The sequence below is a fragment of the Crinia signifera genome, chromosome 11 (assembly GCF_055691185.1).
Source record: "Crinia signifera chromosome 11, ASM5569118v1, whole genome shotgun sequence".
Lineage (NCBI taxonomy): Eukaryota > Metazoa > Chordata > Amphibia > Anura > Myobatrachidae > Crinia > Crinia signifera.
In genome coordinates this window covers 64,051,925-64,075,466 of record NC_139227.1, presented here as the reverse complement: position 1 = coordinate 64,075,466, position 23,542 = coordinate 64,051,925, and the positions used below count along the sequence as shown (strand labels likewise).

The 23,542-nt window shown below is 35.9% G+C and overlaps 5 non-coding genes across 5 annotated transcripts; all 5 read left to right on the top strand.

Moving 5' to 3' along the window:
- Positions 1–18,987: 18,987 nt before the first annotated feature.
- Positions 18,988–19,069, top strand: TRNAS-CGA (transfer RNA serine (anticodon CGA)). Its single transcript has one exon. It is a non-coding gene; the product is annotated as a tRNA-Ser (tRNA).
- Positions 19,070–19,712: 643 nt separating this feature from the next.
- TRNAS-UGA (transfer RNA serine (anticodon UGA)) lies at positions 19,713–19,794 on the top strand. Its single transcript has one exon. It is a non-coding gene; the product is annotated as a tRNA-Ser (tRNA).
- Positions 19,795–21,221: 1,427 nt separating this feature from the next.
- On the top strand, positions 21,222–21,303 carry TRNAS-UGA (transfer RNA serine (anticodon UGA)). The gene has a single exon. It is a non-coding gene; the product is annotated as a tRNA-Ser (tRNA).
- Positions 21,304–22,223: 920 nt separating this feature from the next.
- Positions 22,224–22,305, top strand: TRNAS-CGA (transfer RNA serine (anticodon CGA)). Its single transcript has one exon. It is a non-coding gene; the product is annotated as a tRNA-Ser (tRNA).
- Positions 22,306–22,732: 427 nt separating this feature from the next.
- On the top strand, positions 22,733–22,814 carry TRNAS-UGA (transfer RNA serine (anticodon UGA)). Its single transcript has one exon. It is a non-coding gene; the product is annotated as a tRNA-Ser (tRNA).
- The last annotated feature ends 728 nt before the right edge of the window (positions 22,815–23,542 follow it).

The following is a 23,542-nucleotide window of genomic DNA, read 5'->3' as shown; positions in this document are numbered from 1 at the left end:
CTGTGGCTGGTTCTGCCGGTGTTCAATTAGACTAGGGTGAGGAAGGACCTCAGTAAGTTATGAAGAGCAAATAAAGCCCTTATGTGAATTAGTTTAGAATTGAGACCATCTGTTTGGGTGATGCAATTGTCATTCAAAATAAGTCATTTTGTTCAGCAAGACAATTGGCCAAGAATGTAGTCAACAGTTTTCTATTTTAAAACTTTTGCTGGGACCATCATGCAATAATCTTCAACCAGCAAGACAATTGGTCAAGAATGTTCTTGTTATCAACTATCTGTGGCTGGTTCTGCAGGTGTTCAATTAGACTAGGGTGAGGATGGACCTCAGTAAGTTATGAAGAGCAAATAAAGCCCTTATGCAAATTAGTTCAGAATTGAGACTATCTGATTGGTTGATGCAGTTGCCATTCAAAATAAGCCATTTTGATTGGTTTATGTACCATCAGTCAACAGTTTTCTATTTTAGAACTTTTGCTGGGACCATCATGCAATAGTCTTCAACCAGCAAGACAATTGGTCAAGAATGTAGTCAACATTTTTCTATTTTACAACTTTTGCTGGCACCATCACGAAATAGCCTTCAACCAGCAAGACAATTGGTCAAGAATGTTCTTGTTATCAACTATCTGTGGCTGGTTCTGCCGGTGTTCAATTAGACTAGGGTGAGGAAGGACCTCAGTAAGTTATGAAGAGCAAATAAAGCCCTTATGCGAATTAGTTTAGAATTGAGACCATCTGATTGGGTGATGCAATTGTCATTCAAAATAAGCCATTCTGATTGGCTTATGTACTGTCAGTCAACAGTTTTCTATTTTACAACTTTTACTGGGACGATCATACAATAATCTTCAAACAACAAGGCAATTGGTCAAGAATGCTCTTGTTATCAACTATCTGTGGCTCGTTCTGCAGGTGTTTAATTAGACTAGGGAGAGGAAGGACCTCACTAAGTTATGAAGAGCAAATATAGCCCATATGCAAATTAGTTCAGAATTGAGACCATCTGATTGGTTGATGCAATTGTCATTCAAAATAAGCCATTCTGATTGGTTTATGTACTGTCAGTCAACAGTTTCCTATTTTAAAACTTTTGCTGGGAACATCATGCAATAATCTTGAACCAGCAAAACAATTGGTCAAGAATGTAGTCAACAGTTTTTTATTTTACAACTTTTGCTGGGACCATCATGCAATAGTCTTCAACCAGCAAGACAATTAGTCAAGAATGCTATTGTTATCAACTATCTGTGGCTGGTTCTGCAGGTGTTCAATTAGACTAGGGTGAGGATGGACCTCACTAAGGGGTTTATTCTAGTTCATTCTTTCTGACAAAATCCTTCTTAGATGGACAAAACCATGTGCACTGCAGGGGGGGCAGATGTAACGTGCAGATAGAATTAGATTTGGGTGAGTAATTTTGTTTCTGTGCAGGAAAATTACTGACTGCTTTATTTTTACACTGCAATATAGATCTCACTTTGAAGAAAAACCCCACCCAAATCTAATTCTCTCTGCACAAGTTACATCTGCCCCACCCGCAGTGCACATGGTTTTGTCCATCTAAGAAGGATTTTGTCAGAAAGAATGAACTAGAATAACCCCCTAAGTTATGAAGAGCAAATAAAGCTCATATGCAAATTAGTTCAGAATTGAGACCTGATTGGTTGATGCAAATGACATTCAAAATAAGCCATTTGAATTGGTTTATGTACCATCAGTCAACAGTTTCCTATTTTAGAACTTTTGCTGAGACCATCATGCAATAATCTTCAACCAGCAAGACAATTGGTCAAGAATGTAGTCAACATTTTTCTATTTTACAACTTTTGCTGGCACCATCACGAAATAGCCTTCAACCAGCAAGACAATTGGTCAAGAATGTTCTTGTTATCAACTATCTGTGGCTGGTTCTGCCGGTGTTCAATTAGACTAGGGTGAGGAAGGACCTCAGTAAGTTATGAAGAGCAAATAAAGCCCTTATGTGAATTAGTTTAGAATTGAGACCATCTGTTTGGGTGATGCAATTGTCATTCAAAATAAGTCATTTTGTTCAGCAAGACAATTGGTCAAGAATGTAGTCAACAGTTTTCTATTTTAAAACTTTTGCTGGGACCATCATGCAATAATCTTCAACCAGCAAGACAATTGGTCAAGAATGTTCTTGTTATCAACTATCTGTGGCTGGTTCTGCAGGTGTTCAATTAGACTAGGGTGAGGATGGACCTCAGTAAGTTATGAAGAGCAAATAAAGCCCTTATGCAAATTAGTTCAGAATTGAGACTATCTGATTGGTTGATGCAGTTGCCATTCAAAATAAGCCATTTTGATTGGTTTATGTACCATCAGTCAACAGTTTTCTATTTTAGAACTTTTGCTAGGACCATCATGCAATAGTCTTCAACCAGCAAGACAATTGGTCAAGAATGTAGTCAACAGTTTTCTATTTTACAACTTTTGATGGCACCATCACGAAATAGCCTTCAACCAGCAAGACAATTGGTCAAGAATGTTCTTGTTATCAACTATCTGTGGCTGGTTCTGCCGGTGTTCAATTAGACTAGGGTGAGGAAGGACCTCAGTAAGTTATGAAGAGCAAATAAAGCCCTTATGTGAATTAGTTTAGAATTGAGACCATCTGTTTGGGTGATGCAATTGTCATTCAAAATAAGCCATTTTGATTGGCTTATGTACTGTCAGTCAACAGTTTTCTATTTTACAACTTTTACTGGGACGATCATACAATAATCTTCAAACAACAAGGCAATTGGTCAAGAATGCTCTTGTTATCAACTATCTGTGGCTGGTTCTGAAGGTGTTCAATTACTGTAGACTAGGGAGAGGAAGGACCTCACTAAGTTATGAAGAGCAAATATAGCCCATATGCAAATTAGTTCAGAATTGAGACCATCTGATTGGTTGATGCAATTGTCATTCAAAATAAGCCATTCTGATTGGTTTATGTACTGTCAGTCAACAGTTTCCTATTTTAGAACTTTTGCTGGGAACATCATGCAATAGTCTTCAACCAGCAAGACAATTGGTCAAGAATGTAGTCAACAGTTTTCTATTTTACAACTTTTGCTGGGACCATCATGCAATAGTCTTCAACCAGCAAGACAATTAGTCAAGAATGCTATTGTTATCAACTATCTGTGGCTGGTTCTGCAGGTGTTCTATTAGACTAGGGTGAGGATGGACCTCACTGAGTTATGAAGAGCAAATAAAGCTCATATGCAAATTAGTTCAGAATTGAGACCTGATTGGTTGATGCAAATGACATTCAAAATAAGCCATTTGAATTGGTTTATGTACCATCAGTCAACAGTTTCCTATTTTAGAACTTTTGCTGGGACCATCATGCAATAGTCTTCAACCAGCAAGACAATTGGTCAAGAATGTAGTCAACATTTTTCTATTTTACAACTTTTGCTGGCACCATCACGAAATAGCCTTCAACCAGCAAGACAATTGGTCAAGAATGTTCTTGTTATCAACTATCTGTGGCTGGTTCTGCAGGTGTTCAATTAGACTAGGGTGAGGAAGGACCTCAGTAAGTTATGAAGAGCAAATAAAGCCCTCATGCAAATTAGTTCAAAATTAAGACTATCTGATTGGTTGATGCAGTTGTCATTCAAAATAAGCCATTCAGATTGGTTTATGTACCATCAGTCAACAGTTTCCTTTTTTAGAACTTTTGCTGGGACCATAATGCAATAGTCTTCAACCAGAAAGACAATTGGTCAAGAATGTAGTCAACCTTTTTCTATTTTACAACTTTTGCTGGCACCATCACGTAATAGCCTTCAACCAGCAAGACAATTGGTCAAGAATGTTCTTGTTATCAACTATCTGTGGCTGGTTCTGCAGGTGTTCAATTAGACTAGGGTGAGGAAGGACCTCAGTAAGTTATGAAGAGCAAATAAAGCCCATATGTGAATTAGTTTAGAATTGAGACCATCTGTTTGGGTGATGCAATTGTCATTCAAAATAAGCCATTTTGATTGGTTTATGCACTGTCAGTCAACAGTTTTGTATTTTACAACTTTTACTGGGACCATCATACAATAATCTTCAAACAACAAGGCTATTGGTCAAGAATGCTCTTGTTATCAACTATCTGTGACTGGTTCTGTAGATTTTCAATTAAACTAGGGTTAGGAAGGACCTTAGTAAGTTATGGAGAGCAAATAAAGCCCATATGCAATTTCGTTTAGAATTGAGACATTTTGATTGGGTGATGCAATTGTCATTCAAAATAAGTCATTCTGATTGGTTTATGTACTGTCAGTCAACAGTTTCCTATTTTAGAACTTTTGCTGAGAACATCATGCAATAGACTTCAACCAGCAAGACAATTGGTCAAGAATGTAGTCAACAGTTTTCTATTTTACAACTTTTGCTGGGACCATCATGCAATAGTCTTCAACCAGCAAGACAATTGGTCAAGAATGCTTTTGTTATCAACTATCTGTGGCTGGTTCTGCAGATGTTTAATTAGACTAGGGTGAGGAAGGACCTCAGTAAGTTATGAAGAGCAAATAAAGCCCATATGCAAATTAGTTCAGAATTGCGACCATCTGATTGGTTGATGCAATTGACATTCAAAATAAGCCATTCTGATTGGCTTATGTACCATCAGTCAACAGTTTCCTATTTTAGAACTTATGCTGGGACCATCATGCAGTAGTCTTCAACCAGCAAGACAATTGTTCAAGAATTTAGTCAACAGTTTTCTATTTTACAACTTTTGCTGGGACCATCATGCAATAATCTTCAATCAGCAAGACAACTGGTCAAGAATGTTCTTGTTATCAACTATCTGTGGCTGGTACTGTAGGTGTTCAATTAGACTAGGGTGAGGAAGGACCTCAGTAAGTTATGAAGAGCAAATAAAGCCCTTATGCAAATTAGTTCAAAATTGAGACCTTCTGATTGGGTGATGAAATTGTCATTTAAAATAAGCCTTTCTGATTGGTTTATGTACCATGAGTCAACAGTTTTCTATTTTAGAACTTTTGCTGAAACCATCTTGCAATAATCTTCAACCAGCAAAACAAATGGTCAAGAATGCTCTTGTTATCAACTATCTGTGGCTGGTTCTGCAGGTGTTCAATTAGACTAGGGTGAGGAAGGATCTCAGTAAGTTATGGAGAGCAAATAAAGCCCTTATGCAAATTAGTTTAGAATTGAGACAATCTGATTGGTTGATGCAATTGTCATTCAAAATAATCCATTCTGATTCGTTTATGTATTGTCAGTCAACAGTTTTCTATTTTACAACTTTTGCTGGGACAATCATGCAATAGTCTTCAACCAGCTAGACAATTGGTCAAGAATTTAGTCAACATGTTTCTATTTTACAACTTTTGCTGGCACCATCAAATAATAGCCTTCAACCAGCAAGACAATTGGTCAAGAATGTTATTGTTATCAACTATCTGTGGCTGGTTCTGCAGGTGTTCAATTAGACTAGGGTGAGGAAGGACCTCAGTAAGTTATCAAGAGCAAATAAAGCCCTTATGGAAATTAGCTCAGAATTGAGACCATCTGATTGGTTGATGCAATTATCATTCAAAATAAGCTATTCTGATTGGTTTATGTACTGTCAGTCAACAGTTTCCTATGTTACAACTTTTGCTGGGACCATCATGCAATAATCTTCAACCAGCAAGACAATTGGTCAAGAATGTTCTTGTTATCAACTATCTGTGGCTCGTTCTGCAGGTGTTCAAATAGACTAGGGTGAGGAAGGACCTCGGTAAGTTATGAAGAGCAAATAAAGCCCTTATGCAAATTAGTTTAGAATTGAGACAATCTGATTGGTTGATGCAATTGTCATTCAAAATAAGCCATTCTGATTGGTTTATATACTTGTAGTCAACAGTTTTCTATTTTACAACTTTTGCTGGGACCATCATGCAATAGTCTTCAACCAGCAAGACAATTGGACAAGAATGTAGTCAACAGTTTTCTATTTGACAACTTTTGCTGGGACCATCATGCAATAATCTTCAACCAGCAAGACAATTGGTCAAGAATGTTCTTGTTATCAACTATCTGTGGCTGGTTCTGCAGGTGTTCAATTAGACTAGGGTGAGGAAGGACCTCAGAAAGTTATGAAGAGCAAATAAAGCCCATATGCAAATTAGTTCAGAATGGAGACCATCTGATTGGTTGATGCAATTGTAATTCAAAATAAGCCTTTCTGATAGGCTTATGTACTGTCAGTCAAAAGTTTTCTATTTCACAACTTTTGCTGGGACCATTATGCAATAGTCTTTAAACAGCAAGGCAATTGGTCAAGAATGCTATTGTTATCAACTATCTGTGGCTGGTTCTGTCAGTTTTCAATTAAACTATGGTTAGGAAGGACCTTAGTAAGTTATGGAGAGCAAATAAAGCCCTTATGCAAATTAGTTTAGCATTGAGACCATCTGATTGGTTGATGCAATTGTCATTCAAAAAAAGCCATTCTGATTGGCTTATGTACCATCAGTCAACAGTTTCCTATTTTAGAACTTATGCTGGGACCATCATGCAGTAGTCTTCAACCAGCAAGACAATTGTTCAAGAATTTAGTCAACAGTTTTCTATTTTACAACTTTTGCTGGGACCATCATGCAATAATCTTCAATCAGCAAGGCAATTGGTCAAGAATGCTCTTGTTATCAACTATCTGTGGCTGGTTCTGCAGGTGTTCAATTAGACTAGGGTGAGGAAGGACCTCAGTAAGTTATGGAGAGCAAATAAAGCCCTTATGCAAATTAGTTTAGAATTGAGACAATCTGATTGGTTGATGAAATTGTCATTCAAAATAATCCATTCTGATTCGTTTATTTATTGTCAGTCAACAGTTTTCTATTTTACAACTTTTGCTGGGACCATCATGCAATAGTCAACTTCAACCAGCAAGACAATTGGTCAAGAATGTTCTTGTTGTCAGCTATCTGTGGCTGGTGTTCAATTAGACTAGGGTGAGGAAGGACCTTAGTAAGTTATGGAGAACAAATAAAGCCCTTATGCAAATTAGTTTAGAATTGAGACCATCTGATTGGTTGATGCAATTGTCATTCACAATAAGCCATTCTGATTGGTTTATGTACTTGTAGTCAACAGTTTTCTATTTTACAACTTTTGCTGGGACCATCATGCAATAGTCTTCAACCAGCAAGACAATTGGTCAAGAATGTAGTCAACAGTTTTCTATTTGACAACTTTTGCTGGGACCATCATGCAATAATCTTCAACCAGCAAGACAATTGGTCAAGAATGTTCTTGTTATCAACTATCTGTGGCTGGTTCTGCAGGTGTTCAATTAGACTAGGGTGAGGAAGGACCTCAGAAAGTTATGAAGAGCAAATAAAGCCCATATGCAAATTAGTTCAGAATGGAGACCATCTGATTGGTTGTTGCAATTGTCATTCAAAATAAGCCATTCTGATAGGCTTATGTACTGTCAGTCAAAGGTTTTCTATTTTACAACTTTTGCTGGGACCATTATGCAATAGTCTTCAAACAGCAAGGCAATTGGTCAAGAATGCTCTTGTTATCAACTATCTGTGGCTGGTTCTGTCGGTTTTCAATTAAACTATGGTTAGGAAGGACCTTAGTAAGTTATGGAGAGCAAATAAAGCCCTTATGCAAATTCGTTTAGAATTGAGACAATCTGATTGGTTGATGAAATTGTCATTCAAAATAATCCATTCTGATTCGTTTATGTATTGTCAGTCAACAGTTTTCTATTTTACAACTTTTGCTGGGACCATCATGCAATAGTCAACTTCAACCAGCAAGACAATTGATCAAAAATGTTCTTGTTGTGAGCTATCTGTGGCTGGTTCTGCTGGTGTTCAATTAGACTAGGGTGAGGAAGGACCTTAGTAAGTTATGGAGAACAAATAAAGCCCTTATGCAAATTAGTTTAGAATTGAGACCATCTGATTGGTTGATGCAATTGTCATTCAAAATAAGCCATTATGATTGGTTTATGTACTGTCAGTAAACAGTTTCCTATTTTACAACTTTTGCTGGGACTATCATGCAATAGTCTTCAACCAGCAAGACAATTGGTCAAGAATGTAGTAAACAATATTCTATTTTACAACTTTTGCTGGGACCATCATGCAATAATCTTCAACCAGCAAGACAATTGGTAAAGAATGTTCTTGTTATCAACTATCTGTGGCTAAAGCCCTTATGCAAATTGGTTCCGAATTGATAACATCTGATTGGTTGATGCAATTGTCATTGAAAATAAGCCATTCTGATTGGTTTATGTACCATCAGTCAACAGTTACCTATTTTAGAACTTTTGCTGGGACCATCATACAATAATCATTAAACAGTAAGACAATTTTTTTTTTTTTTTTTTTTTATAAAACCATCAGGTTTAAAAGCAATCGCTAAAATAGTCTACCCTTTAGACTATCTCTCACGTGACTTTCTGAGCGATAAACTTTTCTCCTTCATCAACTGGTTTTATTTTGCTTTTTTTAAATGAAAAAAACTTACAAAGAACCAATAAAAAGCACCACAATACCATAACCCCTCTCCCCTAAACTATACAAATTTTACAACATGCATCCATTTCTTTACTTTCCACACTCCCTCTGCATCCATACCACCTCCACCTTCTTTATCAAACAAATAACATGTATATAATTTCCCCAACACCATCCTAATACAATCATTCACACTTTTATCTTCTTTCTTATACACATACATATTCCTATTATCCCACAATACTTCCATTACACAACACATTAATAGCCACATCACTCTTTCTTTTATTTTCCCATTTACTCCCAAACCAAACATTGCCAACCTCCATGAAATCCCATTTACACCACACAATTCTCTACATAATCCACTCATACCCTTCCATACTTTTTTAGCAAAACCACATCCCCACATTACATGCAATACTGTCTCATTTATTCCACATTCTTCTCTCGGGCATATTTCTATTCTTGTCAAATCTCTCTTTTTAAGTACCATTCTTACAGGCAAGACACCATGCATAACTTTCCAGATCACATCTTTTTGTTTATTTGACATCCCATTCATTTCCATTTTCTTCCACACCACTTCTGCTACTTTCAATCTCAAATATTCAATATTGCATACAGTTTCTCTGTCTTTCAAAATCTTTATTATTTTCTTCCTCCCCATAAAATCTTCCATACTCATACTTAACAAATCATTCTTCCTAATAAATCGCTCCACAAATACATACCATTCTGGGCAACTGAAGGCCATTGGCACACTCAAAGACCTCTTCATCCATGCAATCCCACACAACATCCATCCACCCAGGTATTTTGTCATACATGAGGTTTTTGAACTCCCCTTTAACAATCTCGCCACAATTGCCACATAATTCACTCCTATAAATCTATCAAAATTTGGAAAATTTCCCCCTCCTTTAATCCTAGATTTAACCACATTCTCACGTCTCAACCACTCCATTTTACTACCCCACAGAAAAACAAAACATTTCCTTACAATTTTTCTAAAAACACCATTTGGGGGGGGAAACACACATGCAACATACAATATTATGGGAAGAATCACACTCTTCACAACTAGTACTTTCCCTGTCATTGATAAATTTCTTAATTTCCAGAAATCCAATTTCTTCATAATCTTCCTATTACATTCATTCCAACTATCATTACCTTTTAAGTTATCATCGAAAATTAAACCCAACACCTTTATCCCCCCTGCCACTCTTGTAATCTCATTCACTTCCACATTAATTTCACCAAACACTCTATAATTACTTTTATCCCAATTAATTTTAAAGCCTGATGCATTACAAAAAAAAAACACTAATAATCTTGTCCTGTTTAAGGCTGCTTGGTTTTGACACAATACTACCACATCATCCATGTACCCCATTACTTTAGCACTCTTACCACCCCTCCCCGGTATAAGTACTCCTCTCACAACCTTATCACACCTAATCATTTGTAACAGTGGCTCCATCACACAAATAAACAACACAGGGGACACAGGACACCCCTGCCTTACACCTGATTTAACCATGATCTCCTCACTCACATTCCCATTCACCAATATACGACTCGATGCCAAAACATACAAACTTCTTACTCTTTCTACAAACCCAGCGGGAAACCCCATTTTTAACAAAACTCTGAACATAAACTCATGTGCAACTTTATCAAAGGCTTTTTCAAAATCAAGACTCAAAACCACACAACCTTGTTTCCTATCTTTACAATCTCTCAGTATATCCCTTAATAAAATCAAATTATCACTAATTTTACGTTCCGGTACAGCACATACTTGGTCTTCATTCACAATTTTTCCTATTACACTTCTCATTCGATTCGCCAAAATTTTTGAATATATTTTGTAATCTGAATTTAACAAAGTTATAGGCCTCCAGTTGCCCAGATCTCTTCTATCATTCTTTTTATATATTAAAACTACAACACCCTTACCCATAGACTTGCCAATTATACCATTTATCCACATAAACTGGCATACTTCCACTAAATCACTTCCCAACATATCCCAACACATACAATATAACTCTACTGGCAATCCATCTTGCCCAGGAGTTTTGTTTTTTCTTGCATTCATAATCACCATTTTTACTTCTTCCACACCAATATCTTCCATCAAAACACTTTTATCTTCCTGACTCACTTCATTCTGTAATACACTTAAAACTTCATCTCCCATATCACTTTCAATACTTTTCCTTCCATACAATTCTTTGTAAAACTTAACTACTTCTTCCGTTAATTTACCACCACTAACATCCATTCCTTCTCCATTCCTTAATACATCCATATAATTTTTCCTTTTACATATTTTCCTGAAAAAAAACCTTGTACATTTCTCATTTTTCTCTTGATGCTCAACTTTCGCTCTAAAAATGATTTTTTTTCCCCCTATTTTCCAAATAGTTGTTTAACACACACCTTTCTTTCACTATCTCTTCACTCATGTCAATTCCTAGATCTCTCATTTTGTAAAGATACCTCATTCTTACACATAATGCCTCATACCTCATTCTTTCCTTCCTTACTTTTTTGATTCCCCATTTTCTGAAAAAACACCTCATCCTAACTTTCAGCCACTCCCACCATACTAATATATTCTCAAAGTCATTTTTTCTCCTCTTCCATATTGTATACATCTTAACCAAATCATCCCTTACTTCACAGTCTTCTAGCAAACGAACATTTAATTTCCATATACCTCTACCATATACATTGTTTACATTCCCTTGGACTTCACATATAATGCATTCGTGATCTGAAAAAGGCATTCTTACCTGCTCTCCATTCATACATGATATACCTTTGGATATGAAAATATAGTCAATTCTGGAAGTTATGCCTCCTCTATCAGCAATATACGTTGGTGGAGGTGGCTTCCCCATACACACCGCAGCTGCATCTATAAAGGAAAAATCCGTAATAATCTGATTTAATATATTCCCGGTTATATCAACACTCCTAGTACTTCCATATCCTCTCCCACTTTTCTCAATTATACAATTGAAATCCCCCATTAACATAAGGGGTGTTCTTCCAGGAAGGAATAACCTTATCTTATCAAACAATTTCTTTCTTTCTAATTTACAAGCAGGAGCATATATACACATGATCCTAAACCTCCACCCTCTAAGACTAAAAGTCCCAACAATACACCTCCCTTCTTCCACCACAAAAAAATCCTCCCCTATAATATCCCTATTATTTATTACAATACCCACCCCATCATTTTTATTTAAACAAGACCCAGACCAAAAACTATCCCCTTTGTCCCATTCTTCTTTTTTAATGGGCTCTGAAATCCCACATTCCTGTACACAAATTATATCAGCTTTTAAGTTTTTTAATATTTCAAAAACCGCAGCACGCCTGGGTCTGCTTGTTATCAGCCTGACATTTAATGTTGCAACTTTTACGCTAATGTTGCTTGTAATATTAGGCATAGGTAGATTTTGAAGTCCCGTAAATATTTTCAAGGTAGTTGGATTACAAAAACACAACTTAAATCAGCATCATCCAATTTCATCATAGTTCTCCTTCCCAGTCAAACGTGCGATTGACTGTTTGGATGCCCCAAAAATATTGGAAGATTCAGTGGAAGATGGGGAACTGGCATTGTCTTCGGAACTTAAGGTAGTATCCATACCATCTGGTTCAATTGCTGGGGGACTGTATTTAACCCTTTCAATTCTGGCTTTTTTAACAGCCCTTCCATCAGGAGTTGCTTTCCTCAGTTTTATAGACTCCTCATCAGACAATAAGGTATCAGCACTTTGAATATCCTCTGAATCTAAATTTTGACTTTCAGCTGAGCTTTCATCACTCTCAATATTCTATGTAATGAGTTGATTAGCCTCAGCTGCAAAGACTTTCAACTGCTCCTCACTGTGGTCAGTTGCAGTATCAGCAGTTTGCATTGCCTTAACTGGCTGTTGTGGATCTGGTGTAGCCTGTGCCTCCACCTCCATCTGTACTCCATTTTGCACAACAAGCGACGGGGCTATACATGTCTTTTTAGCCTCCGTTGTGCGAGTATCCTTAGCCATTTGGCATGCTGCCTCTCTGGCTTCTCTTTCAGCTTGCTCAGCTAATCTTCGAGCACCTTGCTCTTTTCGAGCTTTGGTGAATTCTGAGCATGTTTTGAAAGAATGTCCAGGTTCCCCGCAGAGGTCGCATTTGCGTTCCTCTGGGCACCGGTTTGCTTCATGCCCCTCTTTTCTGCAGTTTCTACAGGTTCTCCCTTTCTCACACTCTTCCCTTGTGTGGCCATATTCAAAACATTTTCTACAGAATCTGGGTTAGGTGGGGTAATATAGGAAGCACCTGTTGCCTCCAATTGTGAAATTTGCAGGGGGATGCATTACCCCACCTGGACATCTCTCATCCCTCCTTAGTTTACACCAAAATTTTCTTTTGGCATTAAAGATACCCATACTGTTTTTCAAAAATTCCCCTCCTCTCACCGAACTGCAATACCTTGCAAGGAAAGCAAGTAACAAATCATAGTTCATAAACGGATTGTAAGCATGTACTGTGATTGGGACTTCTTGTGCAGTAAATAGGGGAAACATTTCTATCCCCTCCATTTTAGGGTCCAGATATTTCTCTTTTAACATTTCATAAACTTTGTAACTGTCTTTCCCATCGAAAAAACTGACATCATACATGCCCTGGTTAGGAAAATCTTGGATACAAAAAATAGTACTTATCTTCACTCCTGCCAGCTCCACCAAAACTTCCCTCACAAGATGATAAAGTCCACAGTCTTTCCTCCTTCTTTCTTGCACGAAAAAAACGGATTGAATTCTTCAGTCCAGGTGTTCCAGCCATGATGCTTCAAAATTACTGCGGTGTTGATACCTCCTCAGCGTAGTAGATCCCACAGAAAAGTTTCCCAACCTCACAACCTCAGGCCCAGACCTCAGCCCGGGCCAAAAGGCTGCGACGCTCAGACAATTGGTCAAAAACGTTCTTGTTATCAACTATCTTTGGCTGGTTCTGCAGTTTTTCAATTAAACTAGGGTTAGGAAGGACCTTAATAAGTTATGGAGAGCAAATAAAGCTATTATGCAAATTAGTTTAAAATTGAGACCATCTGATTGGTTGATTCAATTGTCATTCAAAGTAAGGCATTCGGATTGGTTTGTGTACTGTCAGTCAACAGTTTTCTATTTTAAAACTTTTGCTGGGACCATCATGTAATAATCTTCAACCAGCAAGACAATTGGTCAAGAATGTTCTTGTTATCAACTATCTTTGGCTGGTTCTGCAGGTGTTCAATTAGACTAGGGTGAGGAAGGACCTCAGTAAGTTATGAAGAGCAAATAAAGCCCTTATGCAAATTAGTTCAGAATTGAGACCATCTGATTGGTTGATGCAATTGGCATTCAAAATAAGCCATTCTGATTGGTTTATGTACCATCGGTAAACAGTTTCCTATTTTAGAATTTTTGCTGCGACCATCATGCAATAGTCTTCAACCAGCAAGATAATTGGTCAAGAATGTAGTCAACAGTTTTCTATTTTACAACTTTTGCTAGGACCATCATGCAATAGTCTTCAACCAACAAGACAATTGTTCAAGAATTCTCTTTTTATCAACTATCTGTGACTGGTTCTGCAGGTGTTCAATTAGACTAGGGTGAGGAAGGACCTCAGTAAATTATGGAGAGCAAATTAAGCACTTATTCAAATTAGTTCAGAATTAAGACCATCTGATTGGGTGATGCAACTGTCATTCAAAAGAAGACATTCTGATTGGCTTATGTACCATCAGTCAACAGTTTCCTATTTTAGAACTTTTGATGGGACCATCATGCAATAGTCTTCAAACAGCAAGTCAATTGGTCAATAAAGCTCTTGTTATCAACAATCTGTGGCAGGTTCTGTTGGTTTTCAATTAAACTAGGGTTAGGAAGGACCTTAGTAAGTTATGGAGAGCAAATAAAGCCCTTATGCAAATTAGTTTAGAATTGAGACCATCTGATTGGTTGATGCACTTGTCATTCAAAATAAGCCATTCTGATTGGCTTATGTACCATCAGTCAACAGTTTCCTATTTTAGAATTTTTGCTGGGACCATCATGCAATAGTCTTCAACCAGCAAGACAATTGGTCAAGAATGTAGTCAACAGTTTTCTATTTTACAACTTTTGCTGGGACAATCATGCAATAGTCTTCAACCAGCTAGACAATTGGTCAAGAATGTAGTCAACATTTTTCTATTTTACAACTTTTGCTGGCACCATCAAGTAATAGCCTTCAACCAGCATGACAATTGGTCAAGAATGTTCTTGTTATCAACTATCTGTGGCTCGTTCTGCAGGTGTTCAAATAGACTAGGGTGAGGAAGGACCTCGGTAAGTTATGAAGAGCAAATAAAGCCCTTATGCAAATTAGTTTAGAATTTAGACAATCTGATTGGTTGATGCAATTGTCATTCAAAATAAGCTATTCTGATTGGTTTATGTACGTGTATTTAACAGTTTTCTATTTTACAACTTTTGCTGGGACCATCATACAATATTCTTCAACCAGCAAGACAATTGGTCAAGAATGTAGTCAACAGTTTTCTATTTGACAACTTTTGCTGGGACCATCATGCAATAATCTTCAACCAGCAAGACAATTGGTCAAGAATGTTTTTGTTATCAACTATCTGTGGCTGGTTCTGCAGGTGTTCAAATAGACTAGGGTGAGGAAGGACCTCGGTAAGTTATAAAGACCAAATAAAGCCCTTATGCAAATTAGTTTAGAATTGAGACAATCTGATTGGTTGATGCAATTGTCATTCAAAATAAGTCATTCTGATTGGTTTATGTACTTGTAGTCAACAGTTTTCTATTTTAGAACTTTTGCTGGGACCATCATACAATATTCTTCAACCAGCAAGACAATTATTCAAGAATGTTCTTGTTATCAACTATCTGTGGCTGGTTCTGCAGGTGTTCAATTAGACTAGGGTGAGGAAGGACCTCAAAAAGTTATGAAGAGCAAATAAAGCCCTTATGCAAATTAGTTCCGATTTGAGACCATCTGATTGGTTGATGCAATTGTCATTTAAAATAAGCCATTCTGATAGGCTTATGTACTGTCAGTCAAAAGTTTTCTATTTTACAACTTTTGCTGGGACCATCATGCAATAGTCTTCAAACAGCAAGGCAATTGGTCAAGAATGCTCTTGTTATCAACTATCTGTGGCTGGTTCTGTCGGTTTTCAATTAAACTATGGTTAGGAAGGACCTTAGTAAGTTATGGAGAGCAAATAAAGCCCTTATGCAAATTAGTTTAGCATTGAGACAATCTGCCTGGTTGATGCAATTGTCATTCAAAATAAGCCATTCTGATTGGCTTATGTACTTGTAGTCAACAGTTTTCTATTTTACAACTTTTGCTGGGACCATCATGCAATAGTCTGCAACCAGCAAGACAATTGGTCAAGAATGTAGTCAAAAGTTTTCTATTTTACAACTTTTGCTGGGACCATCATGCAATAGTCTTCAAACAGCAAGGCAATTGGTCAAGAATGCTCTCGTTATCAACTATCTGTGGCTGGTTCTGCAAGTGTTCAATTAGACTAGGGTGAGGAAGGACCTCAGAAACTTATGAAGAGCAAATAAAGCCCTAATGGAAATTACTTCAGAATTGAGACCATCTGATTGGTTGATGCAATTGTCATTCAAAATAAGCCATTCTGATTGCTTTATGTACTGTCAGTCAACAGTTTCCTATTTTACAACTTTTGCTGGGACCATCATGCAATAGTCATTTTAAACCAGCAAGACAATTGGTCAAGAATGTTCTTGTTGTCAGCTATCTGTGGCTGGTTCTGCAGGTGTTCAATTAGACTAGGGTGAGGAAGGACCTTAGTAAGTTATGGATAGCAAATAAAGCCCTTATGCAAATTAGTTTAGAATTGAGACCATCTGATTGGTTGATGCAATTGTCATTCAAAATAAGACATTCTGATTGGTTTATGTACTGTCAGTCAACAGTTTCCTATTTTACAACATTTGTTGGGACCATCATGCAATAGTCATCTTCAACCAGCAAGACAATTGGTCAAGAATGTAGTAAACAATTTTCTATTTTACAACTTTTGCTGGGACCATCATGCAATAATCTTCAACCAGCAAGACAATTGGTAAAGAATGTTCTTGTTATCAACTATCCGTGGCTAAAGCCCTTATGCAAATTAGTTCAGAATTGATAACATCTGATTGGTTGATGCGATTGTCATTAAAAATAAGCCATTCTGATTGGTTTATGTACCATCAGTCAACAGTTACCTATTTTAGAACTTTTGCTGGGACCATCATAAAATAATCTTTAACCAGTAAGACAATTGGTCAAAAATGTTCTTGTTATCAACTATCTTTGGCTGGTTCTGCAGTTTTTCAAATAAACTAGGGTTAGGAAGGACCTTAATAAGTTATGGAGAGCAAATAAAGCTATTATGCAAATTAGTTTAGAATTGAGACCATCAGATTGGTTGATGCAATTGTCATTAAAAATAAGCCATTCTGATTGGTTTGTGTACTGTCAGTCAACAGTTTTCTATTTTACAACTTATGCTGGGACCATCATGCAATAATCTTCAACCAGCAAGACAATTGGTCAAGAATGTTATTGTTATCAACTATATGTGGCTGGTTCTCCAGGTGTTCAATTAGACTAGGGTGAGGAAAGACCTCAGTAAATTATGGAGAGCAAATTAAGCACTTATGCAAATTAGTTCAGAATTAAGACCATCTGATTGGGTAATGCAACTGTTATTCAAAAGAAGACATTCTGATTGGCTTATGTACCATCAGTCAACAGTTTCCTATTTTAGAACTTTTGATGGGACCATCATGCAATAGTCTTCAACCAGCAAGACAATTGGTCAAGAATGTAGTCAACAGTTTTCTATTTGACAACTTTTGCTGGGACCATCATGCAATAATCTTCAACCAGCAAGACAATTGGTCAAGAATGTTCTTGTTATCAACTATATGTGGCTGGTTCTCCAGGTGTTCAATTAGACTAGGGTGAGGAAGGACCTTTGTAAGTTATGAAGAGCAAATAAAGCCCTTATGTGAATTAGTTTAGAATTAAGACCATCTGTTTGGGTGATGCAATTGTCATTCAAAATAAGCCATTCTGATTGGCTTATGTACTGTCAGTCAACAGTTTTCTATTTTACAACTTTTACTGGGACCATCATACAATAATCTTCAAACAACAAGGCAATTGGTCAAGAATGCATGAGGTGATGTACTGTTTCATAATGCACAAGATTAAATGTCCTTGACGCCTACATTTTACATTAATTTATATCAGCTATTATATTTGCCAAAGTGTATCTGCTAATATAGTAAAATAAAACTGTGTATAATTGCATTGGTAACTTATTTCAACTAGAAATATAAATATTTATTATTGAGCTCAATTTTTTAACTTTGCCACAAGTAAGGTAGTTGTGGCCGACTTGAAATCCATTGGGGTCTCCCCACGTAGGTTCAAATCCTGCCAACTACGTGTTGCTTTTCATTCACATGGAAAGACTAGCTTTCCATGTGAATGAAACTTCACTCATTATAACTTCATTTTACATAAAACTCGACTACAGTAGGTGCTGTGTTTTCCAAAATTGCATTTAATGTTACAGCTTTTAAGGAAATATTTTAACACGTTACCTCCACTTCAAGGAATAATTTATTTTATTTTATAACAGTAGTTTATTATGTCGACATTGTTCAGGTAACTTTGGCCACGTGGTTGAGGTAATGAACTCATTCTCCATTAGGGTATACCCATTCAAAATCAAATCCTGCCAGATATATGAAGTTTTTAAAGCTTGTTGCAAACATAATATACAATCAAGGTGAAGAAATCCAAAGAATGTTTTATTGAAGAATTGAACAAATCTTAGATAATCAACATCATTTTTCACAATGGATTTCTTTCTAAACCAGGTACTTTTAGAATATGAATACTTTCCTGTATTTATAAGAACATGCATAAGACTATATGTAAATATTTTCTATGGCAACACATGCATGCAGATACTTTCCAACTGGACTTAAATCTGCAGAAATATGTATGCTAATGAACTGATAATGGGATTGGAGAGTGTCATTTGTAAAAAATCCAAATAAAAAAAAGAATGACACCAATGAAAAATTGTATCCATCTTAAATAATAACTATTTGATGAAATATCAAGGAAACATGCAATGCATTTTACATAAACAGTGCATTTAAAATGTTGCTCTAAGACTCTGATTTATGTTTCACTAAGCTTAAGAGTAAATGTCCTTGACACTTACATGAGTCTATACTAGCTATTATTTTTTGCAAAGTTTAAGTATTAATATAGCAACAAAATTAGAAAAAGTCTATTGGTTATTTCTGCAAACTAGAAATCTGAAACAAAATTTCTGCGCTCAATGTTTTTGGTAAACCGCCAGTCAGGTAGTTGTGGCTGAGTGGTTAAGGCGATGGACTCGAAATCCATTGGGGATTCCCCGCGCAGGTTCAAATCCTGCCAACTACGTGAAACTTTTCAATCAAATGTAAAGATAAAATTCTAAATCATTAAAACGTACTTTTCCATATAACTCCACTAGGTGCTAAATTTTCCAAAATGGATTTTAAAGTTACAACTTTTAATGAAATGTTGTAACATGTGGTACTTATGTATTATCTGGACTACCATGTTAAATGCACCCCATTTTTTCATACCCCTACTATCCAACTACGCATGGAGTTGATTTTATATAGTGTGGTGAGCGCAGCGAACCACCGTGCCCGAAGCGTGGTGAGCGCAGCGAGCCCCGCGAGGGGACGCGGTCTCATAAGAAAAACGGGAGTCCAGATATTACATAAGTACCTAACATGTTACCTCCACTTCAGCAAATTAAAAAAAAACTATTAATTTTTAACACCAAGTTATTATGTCTGTACTGTTCAGGTAGCTGTGGCCAAGTGCATAAGGTGATGGACTGTTTCATAATGCACAAGATTAAATGTCCTTGACGCCTACATTTTACATTAATCTATATCAGCTATTATATTTGCCAAAGTGTATCTGCTAATATAGTAAAAAAAACTGTGTAAAATTGCATTGGTAACTTATTTCAACTAGAAATATAAATATTTATTATTGAGCTCAATTTTTTAACTTTGCCACAAGTAAGGTAGTTGTGGCCGAGTGGTTAAGGCGATGGACTTGAAATCCATTGGGGTCTCCCCACATAGGTTCAAATCCTGCCAACTATGTGTCGCTTTTCATTCACATGGAAAGACTAGCTTATAAATCATTATAACTTCATTTTACATAAAACTCGACTACAGTAGGTGCTGTGTTTTCCAAAATTGCATTTAATGTTACAGCTTTTAAGGAAATATTGTAACACGTTACCTCCACTTCAAGAAATAAATATTGTTATTTTATAACAGTAGTTTATTATGTCGACATTGTTCAGGTAACTTTGACCACGTGGTTGAGGTAATGAACTCATTTTCCATTAGGATATACCCATTCAAAATCAAATCCTGCCAGATATGTGAAGCTTTTAAAGCTTGTTGCAAACATAATATACGATCAAGGTGAAGAAATCCAAAGAATGTTTTATTGAAGAATTGAACAAATCTTAGATAATCAACATAATTTTTCACAATGGATTTCTTTCTAAACCAGGTACTTTTAGAATATGAAGCCCTTCCTGTATTTATAACAACATGCATAAGACTATATGTAAATATTTTTCTATGGCAACACATGCATGCAGATACTTTCCAACTGGACTTAGATCTGCAGAAATATGTATTCTAATGAACTGATAATGGGATTGGAGAGTGTCATTTGTAAAAAATCCCCCTCCAAAAAAAAGAAAGACACCAATGAAAAATGGTATCCATCTTAAATAATTACTATTTGATGAAATATCAAGGAAACATGCAATGCATTTTACATAAACAGTGCATTTAAAATGTTGCTCTAAGATTCTGATTTATGTTTCACTAAGCTTAAGAGTAAATGTCCTTGAAACTTACATGAGTCTATACTAGCTATTATTTTTTGCAAAGTTTAAGTATTAAAATGAGAAAAAGTCTATTGGTTATTTATGCCAACTAGAAATCTGAAACAATATTTCTGCGCTCAATGTTTTCGGTAAACTGCTTGTCGGGTAGTTGTGGCTAAGTGGTTAAGGCGATGGACTAGAAATACATTGGGGATTCCCCGCGCAGGTTCAAATCCTGCCAACTACGTGAAACTTTTCAATCAAATGTAAAGATAAAATTCTAAATCATTAAAACGTACTTTTCCATATAACTCCACAAGGTGCTAAATTTTCAAAAAATGGATTTTAAAGTTACAACTTTTAATGAAATGTTGTAACATGTTACCTCCACTTCAGCAAATTAAAAAAAAAACTGTTAATTTTTAACACCAAGTTATTATGTCTGTACTGTTCAGGTAGCTGTGGCCAAGTGCATAAGGTGATGGACTGTTTCATAATGCACAAGATTAAATGTCCTTGACGCCTACATTTTACATTAATCTATATCAGCTATTATATTTGCCAAAGTGTATCTGCTAATATAGTAAAAAAACTGTGTAAAATTGCATTGGTAATTTATTTCAACTAGAAATATCAATATTTATTATTGAGCTCAAATTTTTGAACTTTGCTACAAGTAAGCTAGTTGTGGCCGATTGGTTAAGGCGATGGACTTGAAATCCATTGGGGTCTCCCCGCGTAGGTTCAAATCCTGCCAACTACGTGTTGCTTTTCAATCACATGGAAAGACTAGCTTATAAATCATTATAACTTCATTTTACATAAAACTCGACTACAGTAGGTGCTGTGTTTTCCAAAATTGCATTTAATGTTACAGCTTTTAAGGAAATATTGTAACACGTTACCTCCACTTCAAGAAATAAATATTGTTATTTTATAACAGTAGTTTATTATGTCGACATTGTTCAGGTAACTTTGGCCACGTGGTTGAGGTAATGAACTCATTCTCCATTAGGATATACCCATTCAAAATCAAATCCTGCCAGATATGTGAAGCTTTTAAAGCTTGTTGCAAACATAATATACGATCAAGGTGAAGAAATCCAAAGAATGTTTTATTGAAGAATTGAACAAATCTTAGATAATCAACATCATTTTTCACAATGGATTTCTTTCTAAACCAGGTACTTTTAGAATATGAAGCACTTCCTGTATTTATAACAACATGCATAAGACTATATGTAAATATTTTTCTATGGCAACACATGCATGCAGATACTTTCCAACTGGACTTACATCTGCAGAAATATGTATGCTAATGAACTGATAATGGGATTGGAGAGTGTCATTTGTGAAAAATCCATATAAAAAAAAGAATGACACCAATGAAAAATTGTATCCATCTTACATAATTACTATTTGATGAAATATCAAGGAAACATGCAATGCATTTTACATAAACAGTGCATTTAAAATGTTGCTCTAAGACTCTGATTTATGTTTCACTAAGCTTAAGAGTAAATGTCCTTGACACTTACATGAGTCTATACTAGCTATTATTTTTTGCAAAGTTTAAGTATTAATATAGCAACAAAATGAGAAAAATTCTATTGGTTATTTCTGCCAACTAGAAATCTGAAACAATATTTCTGTACTCAATATTTTCGGAAAACTGCTCGTCAGGTAGTTGTGGCCGAGTGGTTAAGGCGATGGACTCGAAATCCATTGCGGGTTCCCCAAGCAGGTTCAAATCCTGCCAACTATATGAAACTTTTCAATCAAATGTAAAGATAAACTTCTAAATCATTAAAACTTACTTTTCCATATAACTCCACTAGGTGCTAAATTTTCCAAAATGGATTTTAAAGTTACAACTTTTAATGAAATGTTGTAACATGTTACCTCCACTTCAGCAAATTTTAAAAAGAACTATTAATTTTTAACACCAAGTTATTATGTCTGTACTGTTCAGGTAGCTGTGGCCAAGTGATGGACTGTTTCATAATGCACAAGATTAAATGTCCTTGACGCCTACATTTTACATTAACCTATATCAGCTATTATATTTGCCAAAGTGTATCTGCTAATATAGTAAAAAAAAAACTCTGTAAAATTGCATTGGTAATTTATTTCAACTAGAAATATAAATATTTATTAATGAGCTCAAATTTTTGAACTTTGCCACAAGTAAGGTAGTTGTGGCCGAGTGGTTAAGGCGATGGACTTGAAAACCATTGGGGTCTCCCCGCGTAGGTTCAAATCCTGCCAACTACGTGTTGCTTTTCAATCACATGGATAAAATCATTATAACTTCATTTTACATAAAACTCAACTACAGTAGGTGCTGTATTTTCCAAAATTGCATTTAACGTTACAGCTTTTAACGAAATATTGTAACACGTTACCTCCACTTCAAGGAATAATTTTTTTTTATTTTATAACAATAGTTTATTATGTCGACATTGTTCAGGTAACTTTGGCAACGTGGTTGAGGTAATGAACTCATTCTTCATTAGGGTATACCCATTCAAAATCAAATCCTGCCAGATATGTGAAGCTTTTTAAGCTTGTTGCAAACATAATATACGATCAAGGTGAAGAAATCCAAAGAATGTTTTATGGAAGAATTGAACAAATCTTAGATAATCAACATCATTTTTCACAATGGATTTCTTTCTAAACCAGGTACTTTTAGAATATGAAGTTCTTCCTGTATTTATAATAACATGCATAAGACTATATGTAAATATTTTTCTATGGCAACACATGCATGCAGATACTTTCCAACTGGACTTAAATCTGCAGAAATATGTATGCTAATGAACTGATAATGGGATTGGAGAGTGTCATTTGTAAAAAATCCAAATAAAAAAAAGAATGACACCAATGAAAAATTGTATCCATCTTAAATAATTACTATTTGATGAAATATCAAGGAAACATGCAATGCATTTTACATAAACAGTGCATTTAAAATGTTGCTCTAAGACTCTGATTTATGT